The 19,693-nt window shown below is 61.3% G+C and overlaps 1 long non-coding RNA gene across 1 annotated transcript; it reads left to right on the top strand.

Annotated features, from left to right (window-relative positions):
• Window positions 1-11,604: 11,604 nt before the first annotated feature.
• On the top strand, window positions 11,605-16,501 carry LOC134475824 (uncharacterized). The gene is made up of 3 exons (XR_010047090.1): window positions 11,605-13,229; window positions 13,376-15,160; window positions 15,699-16,501. It is a non-coding gene; the product is annotated as an uncharacterized LOC134475824 (long non-coding RNA).
• Window positions 16,502-19,693: the final 3,192 nt, after the last annotated feature.

Here is a 19,693-nt window from a genome sequence, read left to right as displayed (position 1 = left end):
CCCCCTCTGGGCCTGGGAGGGCTGGGACAGGGCGGCACGGTGCGGTGGGGGTAGTCACCTGGCATGATGTTAACGGGCATCAGGAGCCCAGGTCACAGAGACAAACCTCGTCCCAGTTCAATACCCAAGACAGTGCAGATGCAAAGTGTGGGGGATGCCAGGCCTGACCCACACCCGCCCTGAACGCGGGTTTTTCATGTGCATGTGGATCCAGGTGTCTTCCTCTGATGACTGAGTCAGTCATCGCCCAGGCCGCCTCCCCTGAGCCTCCTGCAAGCTCACAACTCCATGCCCTGTGCAGCTGGGTTCCAGGGGACTGGAGACTCTGAGGTTGACTAGGGTCATGGGGCACCCCAGGAAGGCACGGTGGATGTGGGTACCCCTGTGGGCACAGAGGGGCCTGCCGGGGCCGACGGGTGCCCGAGGTCTGCAGGTCCTGTCCCGTCCTGCATCCACTCTGTGCAGGCACCAGGGCCGAGTCCCAGGCAGGACAGGAAGCTGGACATTAGACACAGGAGCAGGGACCCACGGCCGGTGCAGGGCTCTGCTGCAGGAGCTCAGGGACAGGAACGCGGTGGGGGTCGCTCTGCAAGCCTCGAGCCACCCTCGCCCATGCCTGCCAAGGGCACGTGCCTGAGTCTGTGTCTCACCCAGCTGCTGGGAAGTCCCGAGTTCTTCTGGGGAGTCCGTCCGCAGGTGAACAAGGCCCCTAAATCCAATTGGTGAGTGTGGCCCCAAAAGTCACCTGGCTGTCCTAAGCTCCTCACTGCTGAGGACGGGTGTGGCCGACCCCGACAGTGTCCCTGTTGCGTTATTTTTGTGGTGGCTGCATTTTCTGCTTTGTGTTTCTTTCCTCATCAGAAATGAGGGGAAATGGCTGGCCGTGCTGGCGCACGCCTGTCATCCCAGCACTCAGGAGGCTGAGCAGGAGGAGCACTGTAAATCTGAGACCAGCCTGGGTTACAGAGTGAGCTCAAGACCGGTCTGACCTGCATAGGGAGACCCTGTCTCAAAAAGACAAGAAAGAAATGTAGAAAAGCAAACCGAACCTCACGGAACTGCTTTAGGCTACCTTCTCTGCGTGCAGTGGCTCAGTGCCTCACTGCAGGCCGAAGGCAGGTGCACATGCTGGCACCGGGCATGGGCATCTCCTTTTGGGGTGATGGAGACACTGGGGAGCTGGACAGGGCTGGTGTTGGGAGCCGCGTCTGTGATAGCTCGCCTTGCGCGGCGGACGTGCGGCCTGTGGTAAAGAGCAAAGCCTGAGGTAGATTACCCCTCCCATCGAATATGTTAGTTTCCTGCTTACCGCGTAAACAACCCGCTCAACAATATAGTCTGCCTGGCAACTGATGATGTTAGCCAATCAGCTTGCCTTGCTTACTTTAACATGATTGGACACTGTACCCGTATATATACCGGTGCCACCCCTGGGCGGAAGAAGAAGCCAGGTAGAAGCCCAGAAGTAAAAGCCCAAAAGGAGCCGCGGAGAGCGGACCGGTAGAGGCTTTGGGGCAGACTGAAGCACAAAAGGAGCCGCGGGGAGCGGACCAGAGGAGGCTTCAGCTGGGAGAACCCAGGGCAGGCTGTACGGAGAAGGAAAATAAAAAGAAAAGGTTGTCCACTACCAGACTTTGTCGTGTGTCCTTCCTGCCGGCCGGGAGCGACATCGACATTTGGAGGCCCGCCCGGGGACTGATCACCCCCGAGACGTGACAGCGGACAACGCTCCAGTACAGAGCTGCGAGACAGGTGAGTTGGGGATAAGCCTGGGCTCTGGGTGGCGCGCACCTACAGGGCTTTTAGACTCCCCTCAGGCTCACGCGTAAGTGGCGGATTCCTTGGGCCTCACGCGGTGAGTAACATATTAAAAGATGGGAAACATGCTAGGTAGCAACACTAAGAGCGAGGGTGGTTGTGGAGAAAGCTCTCAAGAGCTTACAAAAGTACGCAGGGTATCTGAGCAGGCCCAGTCAGGGAGCTCCCGAGAGGGGTCCGTCAAGGGGAACAAGGATGCTAAGGAGGAGGACGGGGCTCTAGCCTCGGAGTCGTCTGACTCCGAGGACGAGGGAAAGTTGAATGGCAAGGAGGCCAAAGAGACCAGCTGTCAGGAGCCTAAATCGCTCAATAAGGGGTCGCAGGGTTCTTTTCCAGCGTTGCCCCGCGAATTGCGCTCTGCTCAACCTGGTCTGCGGAGGAGTAGAGAGCTCCTGAGCGCTCCCCGGCGCGAGAGGGAGGCGAAGCCTTCCGCCCCACCTTGGGGGCCGTTTCCGGAGGCGATTCCTCGCCACGAGGCGGCCGCGTGGGAGCTCCCTCCCCTTTCGCCAGAACAGGAAGTGATGCACGGGCCCCCATTTTCCGCCCAATCACGGCCGCCGTCTTATGCTCCGCCGCCGGCGGGTCGGTATTTTTACAGGGGGCTTTGGCAGGGGGGACGCTTGTCTCATGAGGTACATCCACCTGGGATAGATAGTGGCCCCTACGGGATATTTCCTGTACAAGTAGCTATGGGCCAGGGACGCAATGTATGGGAGCCTTTTGAGATAAAGCAGATTAGAGAACTTAAAAATGCAGTTACAACCTTTGGGCCGACTGCGCCTTACACCATTGCCATGCTGGAGAATCTGTCTTCTGGGCCCCTCACCCCCGCGGACTGGATTCAGCTGGCAAAGGCGTGTCTGCCCTCGGGTAGTTACCTGGATTGGCGAGCCTGGTACACAGAGTTCTCTGCCGAGCAGGCTGAGAAAAACGCCGGTCGAGGAAATGGGGCTGGAGGTTTAGCTCAGTGGCATAAGCGCCTGCCTTGTAAGCAGGCAATCGCCAGTTCGATCCCTGGTACCAATAAAAAAAAAAAAAAAAAAAAAAAAAACGAAAAAGATAAAAATAAAAAATAAAAAATAAAAAACAAAAAGGGGGAGTAAGCCAAGGCCTGCCTCCAAAGGCGCGGTTATCTATGACAGGACAATGGATGGGCCCGGATCCAGTGGTCAGCTGGAACCGAGGCGCGGTTTGTGTTTTCCCACAGGAACCGGGACGAGAACCACTGTGGATACCGGAGAGACTGACACGGGCAACAAAGCCCTCGACTGAAGATCAGACCTGCCCTACTGGAGATCCATCACAGACCAACCAATAAGATGAATAGAAATAGCGGTAGCCCGAAATGGACAAGAAGATCCTCAGGCATATGCATGGCTTGCTCAATTGGCCCACGACCGAGTCTAGATATGGCGGGCATCCCTCATTCTCCTCCATAAGGTGACAATACACAGCAGGGTAGGTGAGTCAATGACGGGTAAGAGCGTGCCTCCCCAGCACGACTCGACCTAAGCCAGGCCCTACCCCATCCTGCACGTAAGCCGCTGGACTGTTAGATGCTGCCCAGGTCTAAATTTCTCTCCGAGGGGATTTCTTTACGGAGAGGAAATGAGTGCAAGCTTGTGTGCATCCAGGTTCCGTCCAGTTTGTGCCTGGCCCTAGAAAAAGGACGAGGGCCTCAGGGCCTTGGCGGACCATGGGACGGCCAACCAGGGTCTAAGCCAAGGACCTACGGTGGGCCTACGCATAGGGCATAAGCCTCTGCACCCAGTCCAGGAAGGGCTACGATGCGCACATTCATAAAAAATAAAATAGGGGGAGATGTTGGGAGCCGCGTCTGTGATAGCTCGCCTTGCGCGGCGGACGTGCGGCCTGTGGTAAAGAGCAAAGCCTGAGGTAGATTACCCCTCCCATCGAATATGTTAGTTTCCTGCTTACCGCGTAAACAACCCGCTCAACAATATAGTCTGCCTGGCAACTGATGATGTTAGCCAATCAGCTTGCCTTGCTTACTTTAACATGATTGGACACTGTACCCGTATATATACCGGTGCCACCCCTGGGCGGAAGAAGAAGCCAGGTAGAAGCCCAGAAGTAAAAGCCCAAAAGGAGCCGCGGAGAGCGGACCGGTAGAGGCTTTGGGGCAGACTGAAGCACAAAAGGAGCCGCGGGGAGCGGACCAGAGGAGGCTTCAGCTGGGAGAACCCAGGGCAGGCTGTACGGAGAAGAAAAATAAAAAGAAAAGGTTGTCCACTACCAGACTTTGTCGTGTGTCCTTCCTGCCGGCCGGGAGCGGACATCGACAGGCTGGGACATGCTGGCCGCACTGATGCACACTGCAGTGTTCTCTGATTCTGGGTAATTCTCCCACGTGTGAGCCCTACTCCACGGGAGGCACCCCAGGCTGCGGGCCTGTAACTCCGCATCTGCACAGACGAGCTTCGGGGCCGCCTTCCCTGTCTGCCCTGCTTTGGGCTCAGCTCCCGTCTCGGTCCCTACCTCAAGCGTGACCCCCGTGCTGCTTTAGGGTCTCCTGAATGCAGAGTTCTAGTCTGGGCCTCGGAGGCCAGAAATCCTAGCCCTGTGTTTCAAAAACAAAAAAAGAAAGAGTGTGCCTAACAAAGAAATAGGATCATATTTCATGCCAGAGCCGTAGCTCAGCGGCACAGCGCCTGCCTGGCAAGCACGAGGCCGTGAGTTCGATTCCCGGCACCAGAATAAATAATAAATAAGCAGCAAGCATTTCCTCCCCCTCCGTCCCCTGTCACTGCCTGTGATATTTGAGATGGCGCAGAGGAAGAAAATGTTGAAAAAGAGTCACCAATGAAAAAATTAAGGTCAGGGAAGGTGGTTGGGGGCACGGATGGGAAGGTAACCAGAGCACTCGGAAGCTGTGCGGGCTGCGGTGGTGGCCACAGTGTAGGCCACACGTTAGACCCCCAGGACCCCTTCCTGTGCCACAGGAGGCGCGACCGGCTCTGTGTGGCACTCACCCGAGCCCTCCAGACCCGCGGCTTCCCCTCAGCCCCGCACACACCACCGCAGCTCACACGGCGGACACTTACGCCTTGACACACACGTCGACCTGCGTATTTTTATTTCAGTGGCTAGGAACGTGGCCCCGTTTTGGCCAGCCTTCTGCAGGGCGGTTTATGAACCGCACCTCTGCACACATGTGCATGGGGGTGCGTGGGGGGCTCGGGGCGCACGGGGGCGGCCGGAGGTGCTGGGGAGCGCAGGGGTGTGAATCGTCTTGTAAACGATCGCTGTGATTTATAGGGAAGCCGTTTACGGCCTGTGCCTCTCGGAGCCTTACGTGGACCCGTTTTCTTTTTATCTCCGCCTGGCCGGTCCCCCTCCCACACTCTCCTGCCTCCCCCTGCCCCTGAGCAGGTCCAGCTGGAGCAGACAGCCGCGTCCAGGCGCGCAGACAGCACTAAAGTAAACACGCTGGCCACGGGCGGGCGTGCGCGGCCCGGACAGATGATGGTCTCAGGCCGGGAGGACCACACACACAAAGCCTGCGGACCACACAGCGTCGCCTGCCGCCCCGCCTGCATGCACGCATGCACACACACACACACACACACACACACACACACACATACATGCAGGGCACACCCAGTCGCCGACGCCATCCCTGAGCCCATCAGAGAGATCCCGGTGACCTGTGAGCCCTGGTTCCCGGGGCCCCGCTGAGCCCCTGGGCCACGTCCCTGGAAGGAGCAGAGGGCAGGAGCTGAGTCCTGCACTCAGGGAGGGCGTCCCTCCACCCCCGGCCTCAGTTCCCACCCTGAGCTGGGAGATCACAGGCTGAGTGGACGAAGCCCCCTGGACCAGCCACATTGCCTCACGCCTGCCCGGCCACCCTGCGCCTCTTATGGGGGTGACGGTGTCGCCCCTGTGCGGGTGCCAGGCTCCGCAGTGCCCACTCTGTACCTAGCCTCTGCTGCCCTGTGGTGGGAGATGCCAGGTCTCCTGGTGATGGGCCACCTGGGAGAACACAGTGGCAGTGCCCGTGGATGGGCCCTGGCTGTGATGATGCTCAGGCAGCCCGGGCTTGCGGAGACTGCTGTGTCCTGCTCCTTGTCCCATCCCTTGGTGCCTGCCCTGGGCACAGGGGCTCGTGCTATCCTGCCTGCCTGGGAGCCTGGTGTGGGGTCCCGGGGAAGGTGTCCAGTGGACCTGCCCCCAGTGCAGCATATCTAGGGGGACAGTGGCACCCCATTGGTCCTTCTGGCTGCCAAGATGAGCAGAAGCCAGGAGAGACCCACCACCCCATCCGTGTTCACCCCAAAGGGCTCCAAGGCCTGAAGGAGGAGCTCGGATGGCAGCAGTCCCACTGGAAGCCGTGTGGCACAGAGGCCTGGCCGGGCTCACAGCACGGGGCGGGGAGGGGCACCAGGGACAAGCTTTGTACCCAGGTGACGCCTCATAGGTATCAGGGTGGCCACCTAGGAGCCCCCTTGGGGGTGCTTTGGCTCACCAGTCCACCAGACCATCTGTCCTCACTTCTTGATTTATTTGGGGGCTGGCAACGGGTCTGTAGATCACAGAGGCCAGTGATGGGGTTTAAGTCCTGGGTGCTAGCAGGCACCCTGACTGACTGACCTGGGTGCCAGGCATCCCTTGCACCCACGTGGACAGAGGCTTCCTCACTGGAGGGAGAAGCAGGTGCAGAGTAAAGAAATGGGGTCCCAAGAGAGGGGAGAGCCCCAAAATCTGTCCCGACATGGCAGAAGACAGGATGGCCAGGGCCTGGGATCCACCAGGACTTGGGTCTCGAGGCTCTGAGAAACCATGTTGTCCTGAGCCCTCCTTGTCCCTGCAGCCTCCACCCAGCCCATCAGCCTCAGTTTCCAGGTCTGGAGGATGGGCTGGCTGAGCCCCCCTGCGGAGCTGCCCAGGGACCCTGTGTGGGGTCCTGGGGAGGAGGAATGGCTGTGATGCCTCTGGAGCAGGGTCTCCATGGTGGACTCAGGTGGGGACAGGAGGTCAGGAGAGGACACTGCTGTTAGGGCTGGGGTTCCCACCTGCGGGCCGCCATCAGCTTGGCCCGACAGCCTGGAGTTACAAGTGCACAGTGACACAGTATCATGCATCCCCCAGAGAGGACCTGAACCCTGCTTTCTTCCTGCAGAAGGGGGCATGGCAGTACCCCAAGAGGGTGGAGTCCCAGCAGCTTCGGAGGCTGAGGCAGGAGCATCACGAGCCCATGAGTTCCAGACTGTCCTGGGTGGCATCACACGGGACCCCGTCCTGGCCCCTGCCAAAAATGAAAGCTAAGGACAGGAGAGAGGTGGTGTCAGTGCAGAGGAGGACTTCCCGATGTCCTTGGGGACCACTGAGGCTGACCACTCACCGGAGGGGAACCGAGGCAGGGGATGCACTTCCCTGGCCCTCAGTGAGCTGCCCCTAAACGGGGACCTGCAGGCAGGCTTAGAGAGGGCAGCGCCAGGCGCATGGCCTGGGGCCTCTGTGGGTGCAGCAGTGCCCTGCTCCTCCGCAGGGCACTTAGGTGACGGGTACCTGGGCTTTCTGGGCGTGGCTGGCCCGCACTCGTCCCTCCTCGTGTGGGGAAACCAGACACAGGGGCCGCCCAAGCCACCTCCAAGGGTGGGCGGCTGAGACGGCTCACTGCCCGGCCTGAGCAATGCCCAGAGGTGAGCACAGAGCAGCCGGCTGCAAAGCAGAGCTCAGAGCAGACCTCGGGGACGGGGCTGCCGAGCCCCAGTAAGCACAGGGCAGGCCACACCCAGAAATACCGAGGTCACGACCCCGGCCTCCCGCTGCCCTCTCCACGCTGGACACTGACAGCAGCGTGTTTACGTGGCCGGCACAGCCCAGGCCACGGCACCCTCGGGCGAGTGGGAGACCCTTCACGCTGTCCCAGGCTGCCACTCACAGCAGCCTCGGAGACACACACGGGGCCTCCAGAGTCACTCCCGCAGGGGCTGATGACTGAGGGGGCCTGGCCCGGCAACACCACACCTTCCATAGGAGCCTAGACATGGGTCGGTGTGCCGAGAGCCCGGGGTGCCACCCACTGTCACCAGTGCCCCCTCTGCAGGGTCCCTCTGCCCTCAGGTGCAGAACCCGTGCTGGACCTGGGCAGAGAGGCTACACTGCAGCCCTGGGTGCAAACCAGCAGGGACCCCCGGCCGTGACCCCAGCTGAGCCCCGGCCTCCACCAGCTGTGCCCTGGGCCGGATCGCCCGAACCCCCAGCCCATCTCTAGTAAAGGGGAATGGGGACAGGGCTCCTCAGGGAATGTGGGCCCATGGTCGGAGCGGAGACGGGGCTGCCGGCCTCCTCCACGCACTGTCCCTGTCCCAGCCTCTCCCCTGTGTGACCTGGGGTGAGGGACGTAACCTCTCTGGGCCGTGCAGGTCTCCCACAGTCACTGGCATCTGGCAGAGTGCCTGATGTCACCGTCAGCATCATCGTCACCCCAGGAGAGTAGCCACTGCAATAGCCCATGTGACACAGCGGTGCCGGAAAGGGGGGCCCGGGAAGACTTTGGTTCTCGTGAGTCTGGTCTCCCTCGGGCTTTGCTGTCACATGATGGGGGTCCCTGGTCTCAGACCCCGGGCTGGAAAGTCGCCCTCAGCTGCAGACTGCACGAACGATGGACACCCAGATACTGATATGAACGAGAAGCCCCTCTGCAGTTTCCACCTCATAGGGAGACGTTTTTGTGACGCATGGAGGTTTTGGTGTCTTTTGTCACAGAAAGGTCCTAGAGCCTCTCGTCTTTGGTGGTGTCCGTGCCCGGGGGCTGTGTGTGACCGCGTGTCCTTGTGTGTGTCTCTGTGAGTGTGTGTCTGAGCCGTGTGCGTGCCTGTGTCACACTGATGTGGAAACCCAGGGTGGCAGGGCTGGTGTTTGCCCTCCCTCCTGTCCCAAGGTCCCATCCCTGGACTGTGCTGGTCCTGGTCACTCATGGGCTTTGTGGGCTGCGCCCTAATGGGCTTCTGCTCTGCAGAGAGCAACTCCTTGGGTGGTGGCGGGGCCAGCCGACGCGGTGTCCTCGGGGCCTCGGAGGAGCCGGGTCGGTGCTCCTGGAAGCTTTTGGGTGACTCACGACCACACACGTGCAACACGCGCACGTGTGCTGGGGACTTCACGCTCCCATCCCCCTCTGATCTGAGCAGGGCTGCCCAGCCCGGTGATGGGCACTTGACCAAGCCACCTTGTCGAGGGCCTGGGACCAAAAAGCCAGGCTTCCTCCAATCCCCAGGGGTCAGGGTCACCGGCTGTCCAGTGGTGGCTGTCACTGACCACCGGCAGTCCCAGGAAGCCCCAGGGAATCGGGTCCCCCCTTGGCCCACCTGTCCTGTGCCTCTCCGAGAGCTCCTGAGGTTCCATGGCCCCCGCCCCACCCCGTGCTGGGAATCTAACGGGGGGGGGGGGACGAGTCCAGCCTCCCAGCAGGGCCCCATTTCCTGTTTGCTCTGCAAGTAGCTGGGCGAGGGGGTCTGCAGCCTCGGGGTTATCTCCCGATCAGCCAGATGGGCCTCGAGCCCTGGCCTGCGAGGTCGGCTGCCCGGGGACCAGGCCTGGGAGAGCTCGCTGCTCCAGGTCAGGCATCCACGAGCTAATAAAACAACAGTAAACCCCCTTGAGCCAGTAAAGTCTGAAGAAAACAGTAACGGTCCCCAAAAACGTTCTCCCGCAGGATAACATTTTCTTAATATTTTGTGGAACGTCTGTTTATGCAAATTATTTCCGGAGAGAGCCGTTGGTTTTTAAGAACAGGTCAGATCCTGAGTGCTGCATGGCTAAACTATTTTTAACTTGATAATCTGGCCGGAATGCGTTTCCATGCCAACCACGCTCGATCAAGCTCAGCTGCCCGTGGTGGCCTCGTATTCTGCGGTTGGGAGCTGCGGCAGTGGCCTCGGTCCCGTGTAGCTGCTGTGTGTGAGGGACAGCTCCCCGCTCCCCAACAAGAGGCCACGGCACGTGTGTCTCAGCATCCCCTTGGGACGGGTCCCTGACATCTGACACATTCCCAGGGAGACGGCCATGCCGCCAGGCAGGACCAGGCAGGACTGTCACGCCAGCAAGCTGGGCCCAGCCTGCCCTGCACCACACCTTCGATGGCCCTGCACTTCGGTTGGGCTGGTCCTAGACGGGTCAGTGGTGTCACACCGATGCTTTCTGGCCTTTAAAAACCTTTGCATGTTTTACGTGTCAGGCACTCGGGCACTTGTGGACTGGTCCAGCTGTTCGGGGTTCAGTCATCGAGGCCCAAAGCCTTTGCATCAGCTGATCTGGCCCCACGGCTGCCCCTTCTTCTGCCTGGCCTCTATTCCTCTCATCCGTGCTCTGCCATCCATCCGTCCACCCATCTGTCCTTCCACTGACCTGCCACCCGCCACCATCCTTCCTTCGCCTTGGTCATCCTTCTGTCCATCCACCCATCCGCTCATCTGTCCACTGCCATCCGTCCAGCCACCCACCCTCATCCACCCTCATCCGTCTATTCGCCTTCATCCATCCATAAATTCGAATCTGCGTGATCCCTTCGCCCAGCAGAGCCACGCTGTCCCGTCCCCCTGACCGCCCCTCAGAAGGGGCCTCCGACTGCCAGGGGAGCTGCGGTGTCCCCAGCCTGAGTGACCAGCCTCTGGGGTCTGGGCCCGGGCCTGAGCAGGGCTGCGGGCTCCACAAGGCTGACAGCCACATCACTGTGTCCACCTTGGCTCCCACAGGGTCAAGAGGCCAGTGACCTGTCCAGGGCCACGTGGCCATAAAGCAGCGAGAAAGACAGCTGAAGCCCAGGGAGACCACGTGATTCCAGGGCCCCCAGAGGATGCCGTGGCAGTGGCTGCGTTCTCACTCAAACCACCTCAGTTTTCCAGGCTGTGGACGTCTTTACAGGACCCTGCTTCAGGCCCGAGGGCAGCCAGCTGCCAAGAAGCAGGGCCACTGTCCACTGCGGAGCGGCTGAGCCCAGGCTTTGCGCGGGGCTCCCGGGAGCAGAAGTTCAGCCTCGCCGTGCGTCTCAGACTGGAGGTGCTCGGCTGCACGGCCAGGGCGGACGCCCACACCCCAGGTGACTCTGAAGCCCCCGCCTGCGTTCTTCCCTCTGGGAGCTGGCTTCAGAGCTTAGGTTCTCTGGGGGGCAGAGACGCCCCCAAAGCCACCAGAGACACATTGGTGACGACCCCACTAGTCCTCGCTGGCACTGCCTTTCTAGGGACCTGCCATGTTCCTAGTCACCAGTCATGTCAGCCCTTAAAACCCCATTCCCCTGGTGTCCAGACCCCAGGGCTCTGACAGAAAGGCTCTAGCTGGTCAGTCACACTTCAGTATAAGTCAGTCCAACCACGGAATAGCCCTTCTATGCCTTCCGGGGAAGGGGTGATGTTTGTTTAGAGGGGACCCCATTCATCCGTGAGGTGGCTGCTGGTAGCTGGGATGGGAGATTTCTCCGCACACTGAACTTAACCGTAGGCCTACTCTCACGCTGCCTTTCCAAACGGCTGGCCTCTCTTGAGCACCTGTCCACCCACCGCCCGTGCAGGGAGCAGGCTTGGCCCTGGGCTGCTTCAGCTCCCAGGAAAAAGAGCCACAGAAGTGAAGTCCTTCACTGTGTTTCAAAACAGACCAAAGTAAACTTCGTGGAAAGAAAAACAATCACAAAACACAGGGCACCCAGGGTGCCCCGAGTCCCAGCCCTCCGTGCACCAGCCCCGCTGCGGCTCCAGGCTCCTGGGGGCACTGCTGGTGGGGTCCTGGGCCTGTGCTGGCCCTGAGAGCCAGGCCTCTTCCTGGCTGTGTGGAAAAAGAGGCTCCTGTGGGCTGGGAACCTCCTCGCGGCCACCGAGGAGGCGGGCCCGGCGTGCTTTTCTCTTGGCATTTACTGCCCTGAAGAATGATTGCGGCTTCCTCCGACCGCCAGAGCCAGAGCCGGAGAGGTGACTTCTCGGGAGACTTTGTTTACTTGGAGCTCGGGGAGGCCCTGGCATGAGCGAGCTGGGATCTGCGTCCGGCCTCGGGCTGACCCCCAGGGGCTGCCATGCACAGCGCCCCTCGGGAACAAGGGGGAGCCTCCCGGGAGGAGGGAGGCAGGACGGGGCCCTGCGGTCCGGCCAGGGTGGCACTGTGGCCCGGGCACCCCGTGGGCACAACACACGCCGGAAACCATAGCCACCCGAGCCCCAGGTTCTGCAGACCCCAAGGAGTGGACGATGGGCCCACGGGGCTGTTCACAGGGCCACACTGCAAACAGGATGCGGGTGCTCGTCCTGGGTCTCAGCCCAGTGGCAGGGAGGGCTTTGCACAGTGAGTGACACCCACGTGGCTCCGCCTGGCCTCCAGCATGGCACGAATCCGGCTGGGAGGCCAGAGCACAGCGGTACAGCACCTGCCTGGCGAGCAAGAGGCCCCAGGTTCCATCCCCGGTACCCCACACCCGACCCGGGTCGGATTCTGAAGCCCCTGTGTCACCAGTGTGTCCTCCTCCAGCACGGCCTCCACACACCCCACGCGCAGAAGCTGCATGCTTCCCTCTGCCGTGGGAAGCAGCGGGCGCCCCGGCACCCGGGGTGTCGCCAGAGGAGCCTGGGTGGATCCCTGGAGCCCCAGCCCCAGCCATGCCACACTCTGCCGCTTGCTGCTCCCCACGCTGAGGGTTCCCAAGCCCCACTTCCCCTCCCACGGGGACACCGCGGAGGCCGCTTTGGAACGGTTATCTGTGATTTCCTGAAATTAGGTAAAAAATATTCGACATTTTTTTGTTAGCCCAAGTACCTGCTTCCTGGTAGATTCCAAATGCTGACCCCATGGTGACCAGAGGAAGGGGTGTGCCGGACCCGGCCTGGGCGACGTCAGGGTGTCTGGCTGACAGCTCGGGCGGGAGTGTGGCCGGCTCTCTGGTGGCCGCTGGCCACTGAGTCACAGCCACCCCCACCCACGTCCTGTGCCCTCAGCTGGGCCCAGGGCTTCAGTGGCCCAGGTCCTGAACTGTCCCTGGAGCCCCTGGGTCCGAGACTGGGAGCCTTGCCGTTCCCCAGGGAAGCCTCGGTTTCCGCAGAGACCCAGAAACAACCTCTTCCTGCCTCCCGGGATGCTGAGCGGGTGCAGGGAAGGGCGGCCGCGGGGCACCGAGGAGGAGGCCGTGCGAGCTGGGCTCCGCTGTGCGATGCCATCCCTCTGCCCAGCCCGAGCGGCCCTGGCTCGGGTCACCTTGCTCCTTACCCTCCCCCGGTCAGCTCCTTGGCGACGGCATCCTGGCTCCTGCTCCTCGCGTGACTCTGAAGTCTCCGTTTCTGTCTGGACCTCGGGGCGGCTGCTACCAGAAAGGTCGTCAGCCCGAAAGGAAGTGAGGCCTGATAGGGCACCGGAGCTGGCCGGGAAAGCCCCTCGGCGCGGGGCTGGCGTGAGGGACGCTGCACACACAGGTAAGGGTACGGTTGTGTTAGTTCTCAGCAGCAAGCCCTGGGATTTTCCAAATCAGCAAACACCACTAGGAAACCAGTGGCCCTGCCCAGGGCCTTCTGGAGGAGCGGCCGGGCCAACATCGCTGGACATGGGGGCCTATTTACAGCTTGGAGTTTACAGTGAACCGATCATCCAGAGAAAACCACCACCAACAAAACATCTGTGTCCATCCATCGAAGGCCCGAGCCCTCGGGAGGACCAAAACGGCCCGGGAGCCACTTCCTGTCCAGCGCGGGTTCTGCAGAGCCCGGAGAAGGTGCCAGGGCTCCCTTGAGAGGTCTGTCCAGAGCACACACCCTGCATCGGCCAGCTGGGCATGGGAGAGGCCAGGGCCAGCTGCGGGGGACCAGCACTGCAGGGAACCCAGGTCTCCCGTCCCCAGGGCCGTGGGGAGCCTCGCGTCAGGGACTGGGGTCCCGCAGGCCCCTTCCTGCCACAGCTTCATGGAGTTGTAACTTTCACACCCTAAGGCTCCCCTCTGCCGCCTCCTGCTCCTGCTGACCCCAGACCCTTCCCACCTCTGCCCATCTGGACAGCATGGTCCTCCCTGCCCACCTCCTCTCAGCATCCTCCCTCCAGGTCTGCCCGCAACCAGTGTCCATGCCCCCGTCCTCCTGTGCCTGGGCAGTGGCCCCTAGGTGGTCTGCAGGTAGCAGCCTGGGCCTGGGCTGGCCAGTCTCCCCTCGCAGGTGTGGACCGGCCATTCCGGGCCCAGCACGCTGACCAAGCTGCCCCCAGAGTGCCCGCAGTCTTTCTCAGCCTCCCTGCGGTGAGTAACAGCTCGGTTTCTGAGCTCCTGTCTCCCCTGCCCGGGGATGGAGCTCGGGGCCTTGTGCAGGGCACTCACCTCCTCCTCAGCCCTCTGTGTTTCTCTCTGGAGACAGGGTCTCACGAATGGCCCAGGCTGGCCTTGAGCTAAAGATCTTCCTGCCTCAGCCTCCCCTGTGTGGTAGCTGGGGTTATGGGCCTGTACCGCAGCACCCAGCCTGAGCTCACTTTTGGGCAAAGCCCCAGCACAGAGCGAACTTCCTGTGGGTTAACTAGGAATAGTAATTAGTAATCAGGAATTCTCCCACTCGGGTGACAGCGCTGATGGACCCAGCAGGCCCAGGAACAAGGGGCCCAGGTGAGGACCTTGGGGAGACCCGGCCCAGCCCGTGCTGTCCCTGGGCATCAGCCTCTCCCACCCCACAGTGGCTCCTCGAGCACACCTGTCCCCCAGTCAGTGTCCACTCTGCTGATGGCACTGGCCCTGGGCTGGGTGCTCAGGGATGTTCTGGGTCAGCAGTGTGGTCACGCTGTGTCCTCACCACGGGGAAGACTTGGGGGAGTCAGTGCTCCATGCCAACTTCTGGTCCACTGCCGCCTGGCCGAGGGATTGGACCGAGGCTTGCAGGGCATAGGTACAGTGCTGGCAGAGGACGTCACGGCCACCTTTCTGGATTCTCCAGAGATGTGGGGCGAGGGCAGTGGACTAGTCCTCAGCCCCCACCCCCAACGTCCACTCCACCCCAGACGCAGCCCCCGGCTCCAGGCACAGGAGGAAGAGAGGCTGCCCTTAGCCGTGCCCTGCAGCTCCATAAAGTGGGCACAGATGGTGCTGGGCCCTGGGGCCAGGGTGGATGCCCTGAAGTGACAACCTCGGACCTCTAAAGTGATCTCCGGGCCTGGCCGCCATACTGTGACCTGAAGACCTCCACCAGCACTGCCTCGGGATGGGCACCCGTGACAGCTGAGGCTCAGGGTCCCCTGGGACGCAGGTGACCCCCTCGAGGTCCCGAGAGACCAAGGCGCAGAGCCCACTGGCAAACCAGCGCCTGGCCAGGAGCCCAAACCTGGGAGCCTGCGGAAATCACTTCTGATCAACCTTCTGACGGTCAGCGCGCTCCAGGTGTGTGGGACAACCGGACGGATGCTGTGCTGGGTGGTAATCAGGAGCGGATTCGAGGGGCTCAGCTGGCGGCGGGGTCCATGGCCTCCACAGGAGCTCGTGGTGCTCAGGAAGTTTGGTTTTAATACTCAGCTGCCTGCCTGACTCTCCCAGCAATCATAATAATTTGTCCTGATATGGAAACCCCAGGCACCCACCTTGGGGGCGGCCCGGTGTGGGAGCGGAAGGTGGCCCGGGGAGGGCACTGCAGGACACCATAGCCAGGAGGGGCAGGGTGGCCCGGTGCACAGTCCGGGGTGGCAGGGCAGAGCCAGCTCCCCCTTCTCCTGCCCTTCCCCCTCCTCCTCGCCGTCGCGTGGTCTGTCTGTCCTCACACAGTGCAGTGCCCGGGGTCCTCCCATGTCCCTGGGTAGCCATCGAGGTGACCCCTGCAGCTGCCACCCCGTGCTGCCCACTTCACCGTGTCCCCTGTCCCAGGGTGGCTGAGGGTTAGAGGGCCCTTTAGCCGTCACCTGAGAACAGACTCGTGTCCTCACAGGCTGAGAAGTCCTGCCTGGGGGCCTGCTGAGATCTGGGCTCCAGGGCAGCCCTGTTCCTGCCTGGCCGCACTGGGCCCCCGGACAGGAGTTTCCGTGTCATGTCGTGTGAAAATGCACAGTGTCACAGCCTGGGATGGTTGGCTGGCGCTGCCTACCAACTTAATGACAGAGAGGACCCAGGAGAACTTTGTGAATACTCACACCGATGGCATTTAACCTCGGGCTTCCTGGCAGCCAGAGGAAAAGGTGAAACAAGTTGGGTTATTTGATGCTCATTATCCAAAGGGTGGAACTGCACGGGCTGGTTCTCCAACTGAATCTCAGATGCTGCGGCTGCTGAGGAACCGTTTCTTCATGCTGATTTCCAGAGTTATGGTGATTTACTTACTTTTTTGTCTTTTTGAGACAGGGTGTTGCTACGCAGTTCAGGCTGGCCTTGAGCTCACTTTGTAGCCCAGGCTGGTCTCGAACTCGCAGCGATCCTCCTGCCTCCCAAGTGCTGGGGTTACAGGCGTGCACCACCACGCCGGCTACTCATGGTAAATTAATGAGTACAATAATGAAATGAAAGCACAGTTGTCTCATTTAATGCACAAGTTCTTTGAAGAAAATAACATGCCACACTAACCCACTGTTTATTCCTGTCTGTTTCGGAATCTGGGATCACGGATGGCATTCTCTCTTTCCATTTTAAAATGAAGTTAATAAGTGAATAAAGCAAGTTAAGGGTGACGAGGGTCCTGTGGCCCTGCTCATCAAACACACAGAGCTGTGCATGGAGAAGATCACCGTGCTGTTCCTGGTCCGTCTGCCCGCCGCGCTGACCGCAGGTTCTGGGCCCGGGCTGGAGCCCTTCCCTGGGAATCGACCGTTTTGCTGGGCTTCGCTGGCTTTTATTCCTTTCTGAGTTCATAAAAGAACCCCGAGCAGGGGTGCACCAGTGCACACGCAGAAGGGGGCCCCTTCTCCAGGGCCCTGGGGGCCGCGGTGGGCAGGCCCAGGAGGGACAAGCAGCAGGTGCCTCCCTCCTGGGCCCAGCGCAGGGTCACCTCGAGGCTGGTTTTAAAACAGGGACGGGGTAAGGCTGCACGCCGCTGCCTGTGAGGACCCGGGTCGTTCTCTGTCCCCGAGCCTCGAAGCTCAAACACAGGTGTCCAGCTGTGTCACGCAGGGGAGTAGAGACTCGTGTGAACACCTATTGTGGCCGGAACCTTCCCTGGCCCCGCTGTGGCTGCTGGGGCCGAGGTCCTGCAGACCCAGCCGTTTCGGGATCACCCTGAGTGTGACATAGCTCTGTCGCTCTCAGGAGGCTGCAGGGTCCAGCACTTGGGCTCCTGGGCACCCAGCTGCGTGTCCCTAAGTGGGCGGTATTGTCTGCTGGGGCAGGGGCTGGGGTTCGGGGTTCCGCAGGGTCTCCCTGGAGCGTCAGTGTAAACGTGGTAAAGGGCCACAGGGGGAGGGCGGACTGGGCTTGTTGGAGTGGAGTCACACACGGACTGCGGCCCCACCCGAAGCCCTGGAGCTGGGGCGCCCGGCTAGCTGGGAGCTGGCGCACTCAGGGTGATCCAAAAAGACCCCAAATGTTTCAGAGGGCTCCCCCCGTCCCACGCACGCGTCCCATCATCCTCACCGATTCTGCAGCAGCCCTGGAACCCGCTCTCCTGCGAGTGCTCGCCAGGGATGATCAAAAATCGGGGGCTGCTTTCCCCGAGTGCCACCTCCGCCTGCCGCCTGGGCCTGGGTCCCCCGACTTCCTGCTCTGCCTCAGTGTGAGAGAGACCCTGGCATCCACTGAAGGGACTCTGAACCAGGGCAAGGCTCGGGCTGCTGGACAGCCCACTGAAGACCCTCCGGGAGAGGACTCGGGCAGCGGGGCGGACTCCCCATAGAGCGGGTACCTGGACTCTGCCCCCTGGCCGTGGTCCAGCTGGTCCTCTGCAGCAGGCCGGGAGCTTTCCTCCTGAAAGGACTGAGCTCAGGTCTTCGGGGCGGACTTGGGTCTGCACCAGGGCGATGACCAGAACCCGGGAGATGCGGGGAGGGCGGGCGGAGAGCAGCACAGCAAGGGTACAGGCCAGCACTCGGGAAAGGCTGATTAATCTGACCTCGCCCCGCCCTTGGGTTCTGCGGGTTTTTTAGAGACAGCCAAGCATGTGGCCAGTGGGCGGGAGGCGGGACGGACGCATGGTGCAGGGCATGGGGCGCGGCCGTTGGAATGAGCCCCCCACCCCGCATCTGGTCCGACCCGGCTTATCTGTCCTGTTTGTGGCTTCACTGTTCGTTAGGAAACCAGATTTTACTTTTAAAATGCAACAGTGGTGGAACCAACCTAATTAGCAGCGAAACCAAAATCTTCCCCGTCCAGAGTTTTCTTTTCCTAACCCTCAGCGAGAGGGAGTAAAAATCAGATTATTGTTAAATCTGATTTGCGATAGGTTAAGAGCCAGGTATCAGCTTCAGTGTTTAAAGTCGTCCCGGTGACCTCCTCGGGCAGGAAGAGCGAATGTCATCAGGAAAAAATAACAGCAGGAAAGAAACCAGGGTGACTGCCCGGCGGAGAGAGAGGGGACCTCCAGCCAGCCTCGGGCTCGGCGCTCCACACGGCCTCCGGCCGCCCGTGCCCGATCCTCCAAAGCAGTCGCCAGTCAGCCCCTCGGGCTTCCACAGGCTCAGGGCTCTCGGGCGAGACGCACCCGCACAGTGTGCCTGATCGCTGCTGGTAACTCACCCTGAAAACTCCGATTTCTTAATCGGAGGGGAAGCAAATTTAAAAGCCCCAAACACTGCTGTGTGCTTTGCCCTTGTAATCCTTAGCTGAAAGCTCAGATCTGCGCAGCTCCAGCCTCTTTCTCTGCCAGCCTAATTTCTGCCCATTCTGTGCCCAGGCTGCTGCGTCCCTGCCATGTGCCGAGATCTCCCTGCCACCCTCCCTGGACCCCACCCGGGTGCCCTTCCCCTCCCTGGATGTCCTGGTGTCCTGAACCCACACAGGTGCCAGCGCTGGCTTTGCCCCACAAATTCGGCACAGGGGCACGGGGCACACACCAACCAGCGTGGGGGAGGCGACGGGAGGCCCGCGTTGGGGTGTGGTCCTGCCTGGGTGCCTTGCTTTGCCGGGCCTCAGTTTCCTCATCTGTAAGATGGAGGTGACGGCGGTGCCTATGTCCAGGAAAGTGTGCCCAGAACAGGAAGACACAGGACGCTTGGGCACACAACTGCTGGCAAACCCACAGGCCCCCAGGAAGGGAACCACGCCGGCGATCTGGTGGCACCCCCTCCTGCCACACGAGCTGCCTGCGGGCCAAGGGACCTCCCTTCTCCCTGGTCCCCACGTCCAGACGAGCCAGTGCCCAGGCCAGCACCCACACCAGTGAATCCAGGGTGCTTCCAGAAGTGGTTTGAGTGCCAGTTCCTTGAGAGCACAGCCGGTGCGGTCCCGGAAGCCCGGCCCGACTCAGCCGCCAGTGCAGGCGAAGCTGCTCTCTGCCAGGTGGAAGCCTCTTCCAGGGTGCTCTGTCCTCTGGCGGCTGGGCCGGTCCTCCTGCCTCCGCCCCTGCTTTCCAGCAAGTGCATCTGTCCCCCAACCTGATGTCTCCCACATTTGCGTCCTCAAGGGCCGTGTATGACCCTCTGGCTCTGATTTGCACAATGAAATGGAGCCTCAAGGCGCGGGCTCCTCGAGCCCAGCAGGGGTGAGCAGCCCTGGTCTGCAGCCTGGCCATGGCAGACCCTGCGCTCAGGCTGCTGGCCAAGGCCCTTCCTGGAGGGGACACCTGCCTGCCAGGGCCCTCTGCTCCTTGCCCCTGAAAGGAAGCTCTGTCCGCTGGTCTCCAGTCCCCGTCCTGTTAGCTCTTCCCACTGTGGCTCAGCTTGAGGACAGGGAAAGGTGCTGCTCCCAGCCCCAGGTCCCCTCTGCTCCCACCCTGCTCCCGGGCTGAGCTGCAGCAGGGGGTGTGGGGTGGGCAGCTGTCCCCTGTCCCTGGACTCCAGCTCT

This window comes from Cavia porcellus, unplaced genomic scaffold, assembly GCF_034190915.1.
Source record: "Cavia porcellus strain 051 isolate PalLab524CR breed Dunkin Hartley unplaced genomic scaffold, mCavPor4.1 scaffold_4, whole genome shotgun sequence".
Taxonomy (NCBI): Eukaryota; Metazoa; Chordata; class Mammalia; order Rodentia; family Caviidae; genus Cavia; species Cavia porcellus.
The sequence above is the reverse complement of the archived record's forward strand: the minus strand, read 5'-3'. Positions and strand labels throughout refer to the sequence as shown.